This window comes from Kogia breviceps, chromosome 8, assembly GCF_026419965.1.
Source record: "Kogia breviceps isolate mKogBre1 chromosome 8, mKogBre1 haplotype 1, whole genome shotgun sequence".
In the NCBI taxonomy this organism is placed as follows: domain Eukaryota; kingdom Metazoa; phylum Chordata; class Mammalia; order Artiodactyla; family Physeteridae; genus Kogia; species Kogia breviceps.
Window position 1 is genome coordinate 40,250,235 of NC_081317.1, and position 7,440 is coordinate 40,257,674.

The 7,440-nt window shown below is 39.0% G+C and overlaps 1 pseudogene; it reads left to right on the forward strand.

Moving 5' to 3' along the window:
- Positions 1-3,218: 3,218 nt before the first annotated feature.
- On the forward strand, positions 3,219-3,529 carry LOC131761468 (ATP synthase subunit g, mitochondrial pseudogene; annotated as a pseudogene).
- Positions 3,530-7,440: the final 3,911 nt, after the last annotated feature.

The window sequence follows — 7,440 nt, forward strand, 5'->3', positions numbered from 1 at the left end:
ATTAACTGCTGTTCTGTTATTTGCAACATAACACACCCAAACTGATACAAACACTGACTATGTGCCAGGCACTGGTCTAAGCACTTTAACCCAATGCTTCCAACAACTTGATGAGGAATGTGTTATTATTATCCCAATTATACAGATGAGGTAATTAAGGCATCAAAAAAGTCAAATAATTTGGCCAAGGCCACACACCTAGTAAGCAGCACAGCAGGAAATTGAACCCAGGCAGTCAGCCTCCCAAGCCCTCACTCTTAACCACTACATATCTAGTCTCTCAATATTGGTGAGAGCATAGATAGAAATAAGGATGCTGGGAACAGGTGTCAACAGCTGGAAATCCAAGTGGAAATGTCCATCAGGCAGTTAGAAATGCCAAGTCTGCAGCACAAGAATATAAAGGACCTTATTTAGAACAAGGAGTTATCTGCATTGAAATAAGAGTTGACTTAGTAACTACAAAAGTTCCAAATTCTCTCCCATTTACAAGGTGAGCTGAGCTGAACAGAACCATATATGTAGCAACCCTAGCTTGGCCGGAATAATGATGCTTTGTTGACAAAATGCCTTTGACTATCCAAAAGCTGGCTCCCTTGTTAGTACAGCATTTAGGTTCTGGCTTATGAGTTCATTGTTTAAAGGAATGTTGTTAAGTGTTACTCTTGACTTCTTAATGTCAGAGAAGATTGTTGGCTGTGTGTAGCAATTTCCCAGTGCAGGCCAATGCAGAACATGACCCCAATCTTCCAGATAGCTGCCAGTTTGCAAGGCTGGCCTGACCCAGCAAAATTACCTGGAATCTGGAATAGAGCTTCCAGGGCTGCTGACTGTTCTATCACCTTCAACAACAGGACAGCCTGTTCTCAGAAAAGAGAATGAATGTTGTTTACCTTCATACCACTGAGGTTCAGAGTAAAAGATGTTTGTGAGAGTGAGAAAAAGAGGGGGAAATAGGTGACATTCATTCCAAATAATGGTAATAAGAGCTTGCACTTATTGAGTCCTGGCTCTGTGTTGAGTGAGTGCCTTTGGTACATTATCTCACTCAAAACACGGTAATTTCTGGTCTGTTTCTATTTTAACAGAATCACAAAATGTCCAGAGAAAATTGTTGTTAATCACTGATAGTACCTTGGCAATTGCCAATCGTTTTTTGTTGTTGTTGTTTTCCGTCTTTCCTCAAAGGCCTAATAAAGGTCAGCTGGAACACTCTATTGATGCCTGTGACACAGCAATAATTCTCATACAAGGTTGACAACTAGGAAAATAGATCAGTCCTGTGGAAAACAAATTGGCCTGCCTGAGAGATCTGAGAGGCCACATATATTAAAAAGATACATCTATGAACTTCCTACTGCCAACTTTGAAAGGTTGGTATTTACATGGTCCTAGACATGGAGCCAACCTAATCCTTACTGACACATAAGGTTATAAATGCTCTGCCGCACTGGAAAAGAACTAAAGAAGGGAAAGATGTCTATTACACAACCCAGGTATTGGTCAGAATGTGTTGTCCTTTCCTTGGTGATGAGCTTCAGTTCTGATCTAGATGTTCTGATCCTCATCACAAATCACAGAGGACACTGGAACAATTTTACTATCATTAAATGCTTAAACAATGTTATAATCACTTAAGCAACTAGAATACACATATTAAACCTTTAATTTATAATCCTTTTGCCAAAGCACTTCTGTTAGAATTTAACATTTCTCTGGACTCACACTCCAAGTCCAATCATTACAATTAATTCCAATCTACCTAATCAAGGACGCATGTCTTTACTTATTCTCCCTAAAAGTAACAGAGATTACAAATGGATGGATTTCATTACTGTTCACGATTGTGGTCATTTGTTCTCAGGTCCTCGGTCTGGAACCATTTCCCATCGGGATGTTATTTGGAAGTTAAACAACCATAGATTTAGCTGCTAACAACAATAACAAAAAGGAGACAGGAAAAAAATACACATCACGCTTATTACAGAGATAAGAATGAGACAGGCTGAATCACCACCAAAGGAGTCAGTAGTCCAAGGCCATTCATGCCTCATGATTGGCAGCTGCAAAGGGTTCCCTTTGCCAAGCCCACTGTCCAGAGGGCAAGAGGTCAGAAAAGCAGGGACAGTGCCTTGGAGAAGTGGTTCATCCAGCATTAGTGGCTAAATCCAGGAAGACTGGAAAAACACCTGCAGGTGGCATCTAATCTAGTATTTAAAAGCACACAGGGAAGTAACTAGCAAGTCCCCTCACAATTCTGCAAAAGTTGATTTTTTTTTGGTCCCATAAGAGAATGAAGGAGAAATGAATTCCACCCTAGACTTCAAACTCCTCCAAGATACACACCTAGTGGAGTACTAGGTGCACAATAGGAGATTAACAAATGTTTGTTGGAACTGAAATTAACTGACATGTCCTATCACTGAATCTGCATAACTACCTGACAAAATAGGTACTGTTGTCTCCATTTTACTGTGAAGAAATTGAGAAAGAATCGTTTGGTAACTTGTTAAAAAGAAATAAAGCCAGGACACAAACTCAGGTCTTTGCGGCCCCAAAGCTAATGTTCTTTCCATTGTGTTATGATGCTGCAAACCACCTGCTTTGCTAAATTAAGAAAAGAACTCCCGCATCTCTTCTTTTTTTAAAATTAATAATTTATTTATTCTTGGCTGCATTGGGTCTTCGTTGTTGCACGTGAGCTTTCTCTAGTTGCAGCGAGCAAGGGCTACTCTTAGTTGCGGCGTGGGCTTCTCATTGCTGTGGCTTCTCGTTGCAGAGCACAGGCTCTAGGTTCATGGGCTTCAGTAGTTGTGGCACGCGGGCTAAGTAATCGTGGCTTGCGGGCTCTAGAGCACAGGCTCAGTAGTTGTGGCGCACAAGCTTAGTTGCTCCACGGATCTTCCTGGACCAGGGCTCAAACCTGTGTCCCCTGCACTGGAAGGCAAATTCTTAACCACTGTGCCACCAGGGAAGTCCCCTGCATCTTTCCTAATTATAACTTTTATAAGACTATTCTATATATGTAAAAATCCCCTTTTATTCAGGTCTCCTTATTTCCTGCAGGTGATCTTGTTTATCTCTTTATTCCAAATGTGGACATGCTTCCACATTAACACCACTTCTTTGTCTTTTCCCCCATCCTCCCTTCCTTCACTACTGTCACAGAGAAAGTGGTGGCCCTCCAGTTCTGGGTGAGATTTTTCTGTCATAGAACCATGGCCGTATTTGTTCATAACCTCACAGAGAAGGCTCAAGCCCTGGTCAGTGCTGCTATGACTTACATGAAGCCTTGACTGGCCACATTTTGGCACCAGGTCAGTGCTGAGCTGGTTTCTTCAACCCTGCTGAGATCCCTACTCCTATTCAGAGGTTTTAAGAAATAGTCATTAGTGCCCAAACTAGTAGCTTCAAACAGCTCACAGTTAAGGAAGCTCTGCTGAATGGTTTGGTGGCCACTGAGGTGTGAATGTGGTTTTATGTTGGCAAGATCATAGGCAAGTGTGGCATCGTTGGCTATAGTGTTTGAAGACCAAACTTTAACATGTGATTATATTTGGTTTATTATTTGAGTGTCCTTGGACCATGTGTGACCAGACTGCTGTCTGATTAAAATGATGTCAAAATCAGTGTTTTCTCTATCAAACGCCACATGGATGGTCACAATATTTCTTGGTACTAAGTTGGGTTATCTTTTGCTTTGATGCATTAATACAGCTCTAAATGTATGTCTTTGCTTAGCCTGAAATTGGAAAGGATATGTGCAACCGTAACATTGTGGTACATGTATATATGGGGATAACATTTTAATTTGATGGTTTGAAACATACATATATTTTAAAATATTTATGTATGTATTTGGCTGTGCTGGGTCTTCATTGCAGCACACGGGATCTTTAGTTGTGACGTGTGGGTTCTTTAGTTGCAGCATGTGGACTCTTTTAGTTGTGGCATGCGGTCTCTTTTAGTTGCGGCATGTGGGCTCTTAATTGCTGCAGGCGGGATCTAGTTACCTGACCAGGGATCGAACCCAGGCCCCCTGCACTGGGAGCATGGAGTCTTAACCACTGGACCACCAGGGAACTCCTGGTTTGAAATATATTATGCTGTAGTGTATGATGTAGTTAAATCATCTCAGTAGTCATAAAGAATAAAATTTGGACCGTTTCTCCTTGTAAACATCACAGAAAGAGCCTTTTGATAACAGCTATGTCTATAAATGTTAGAGTACTTCTTATCAACTATAGTCTCCTCAAGTGAGAATAGCAGGCTGGTCTTATAAATGTGTATATTTGTAACATCTTTAGCAGTAGGACAGAGTGAATGAGAATCATGATCTACATTTTAAATCTAAGTTTGATACATATTATATCATTAATCTATTCAGTCTTATCATCTTTAGAACTTATCTTTGCAAAATAAAATATATAAACAGGATTAAAACTTAGTATCATCCATGGGTCTAAATAGCATATTATGTCCTAAAATAAATAGATGTGATTGGTATTAAAAAAAAAAAGTGGTCTTCCTCTATCTCAAAGTGAAAGCTCCCTCCATGTTCCTCATTCTCATCCATTCTCTGGGGGCTTACTCCACCAATAATCCCCTCAACTTGACCATATTTCATTACATCTTCATTCTTTCTTCTGTGACTTCTTCCTCCCAATGTATAAATGTTTTGAAGTGCTCCCCATCTTAATACACACACACACATCACCTCCACTCACCAGGCTACCCACCCTTGAACTAATACATTCCTGCTCCTCCCTCCTTCCCTTCATTACCAAGTTCCTTTATCAGGGCCTCCATTTCCTCACCATCTAACCATGTGCATCCTCAACATGTGCAAAAAATTCTCTCTTGATAACCACTGAAGGATCAAATCCAACAGCTTTTTCTTGGTTTTCATCCTCCTCAGACTCTCTGCAGCCAGCCACCAACAACAACTCTTACTTCTTCATATTATCTTCTCCCATGGTTTTTCATAATGTGTTCACTCTTAAGATCTTGTTCTCATTCTCTGATTCCTCTTTCTCCTTCTGACCCCCAAAGTAAGTATTCCCTTTGGTTATGCCCATGGTTCATTTCTCTTTATGTTCTTCCTTTGGAAATTTTACTCAATCTTTTCTACCAATCTTAGGTCTTGACTAATGCTGTAGTCCACATTTCCAACTGCTTGCTGGCATCTGCCTATCCTCCTGACAACCCAAACTCATTATGCTCAAAATATAGTGAACTTTCTTTTTGTACATATCTATTCATTATACTGTAAATACTATCCTTCTCAATCACTGTGGAAAAAATTTTTCAAAAGTTAAGGTTGCAGATGTCTAATGCGACAGAAGCCAAATATTAATCATAGGAGGTCTAATATTCAAATAAGATTTTTTCTTTTGTTTAAAGAATGATTTTTCAAAATTAATGAATATTTTTCTAAAGTAATATGCATAGTAAAAAGAATAATTCAAAAATACAAAATAGTATATTATATACAGTAAAAGGTAGGTTGTCCTCTCATCCCCAACCACCATACCTCCAATTCCCCTTCTCAGGAGCAACCTGTGTTAACAGCTTGCTATATATCCACCCAGATATAGTCTATGCATTTGCAAGTATATATGTATAGATGCTCCTTAAAAATTCCAGCACAATTCAATGGTAGCATGCTATATACATTATTCTCCAAATTACTTTTGTTCACTTAATAATATATTTTGGAGTTTATTTCTTACAAAACATACCTTATTTATTTTTAAGGATTCTATAATATAACCTTGTATGGATACATTTCCTTTTCTTTCCAGTTTTTGCTTTACAAACAACATGTCAATGACTAGTCTGCAAACTTCTATGAACATATCTATAGGACAAAGAACTGTAAGTGAAACTGTTAGGTCAAGGGGCTTATGCATTTTTATTTTTAATAGGTATTGCCCCCAACAGCAATGTATGAGATAATTAAAATAATAATAACTGGATTGAATTCAAATGGTCTTAAAACTTTTAAAAATGCCCCATCTTCCATTTTGTCAAGCATCTGACATTCTCTCATTATGCGGGTGAAGGGTGGTAGGCAAAATGTAGTGAGAGGACAAGCAGGTATGGGGCGGTCTTGGATCCTGCCAATGAGGACCACCTGGAATAGTGTGAAGACCTCTGCAGGAAGATGCTAAAGAGGAATGGACAGGTGTCCAACGGTTGTTGAGGCACTCATAAATAACCAGCCAGAGGAGGTCTGTTCACCTCTATCAAGGCATCCCCAGGTGGAGATCCCCAGCTATGGGAAATCGAGAGGGATGACGGTATCTAAAGAAACCACTAATGTGTCCCACGAAAGTCTGATCACTACTGAGTTTCAGAGAGAATTAGCCTTAAACAGCTTCAAAGCCCAGAGAACCACAGGCAGTTAAGACTTTTCCTATGCATTATCTCTTCAACCCTAGGTGTGTCAGAAGTCATGGATGCCAGGGGTGGGGGAGGTGTGGTAATAGAGAGGAGATGTAGCCCAACCTAATCTTAACTGACACAAAAGCATGCACCCTCAAAAAAATGGTTACACATATGCACCAAGATCTGTGTGAGGATGTTCATAGCAACATTTGTAAAAGCAAAGTACTGAAACAATCTGAATGTCCATGGATACATGGATGCATAAAATGTGGTCTTTTTCTACAATTAAATATTATGCATCAAAACTTGTAAACTATAGCTACATGCATCAACATGGATGAATTTCAGGATTATAACGTTGAGGGGAGAAAAATGAGAAACAGAAAGGTATATATCACATGATTCAAATTATATAATTAACTTTATATAAGTTAATGCTTTTAAACTAAAACATGTGACACTAAACAAAATATTATTTAAGAATACATACAGAGTGGTAAAATTAAAAAGAAAAGCAAGAAAATGTTAAACAAAAATTTCAGGATAATGGTTCCTTCTGAAGGAGGGGAGTGGAATTGGGAAGGGGCATTCTAGGGAATTCTAAAGTACTGGGAATGTTCTAGTTCTAAAGCTGTGACACTGATAATTTGTTTTATCATCATTCTTTAAACCTTACGTGTATCTTACAAATGCAGTTAATCTCTTCATTATTCAATAAAAACAAATTATAGAAAAAATAGAACCGTAGATATTTTCATTAGTCTGAAAATCCCTTAGTTTTCTTTCACTTTCATAATCATGTGGAATGCATGTAAAGCAATTAGCACAGTACTTAACAAATGGGATCTATTTTCATGGACCTCCAACTCACCGCTTGTTTGTCCTGTGGGGATTTTAAAGAACTAATACAAGAGTAGCGAGAGCATCGATTTGCTGAGACAACAAGTACTCAGCAGCTTTACGTGGTTCCAGGCAGTGTCAGCACAACACCCAGTGGAGTGGGAAGGCTGGAATTGTCACGCTCCCCTTCCGGTGCTATCTGATTTGAAT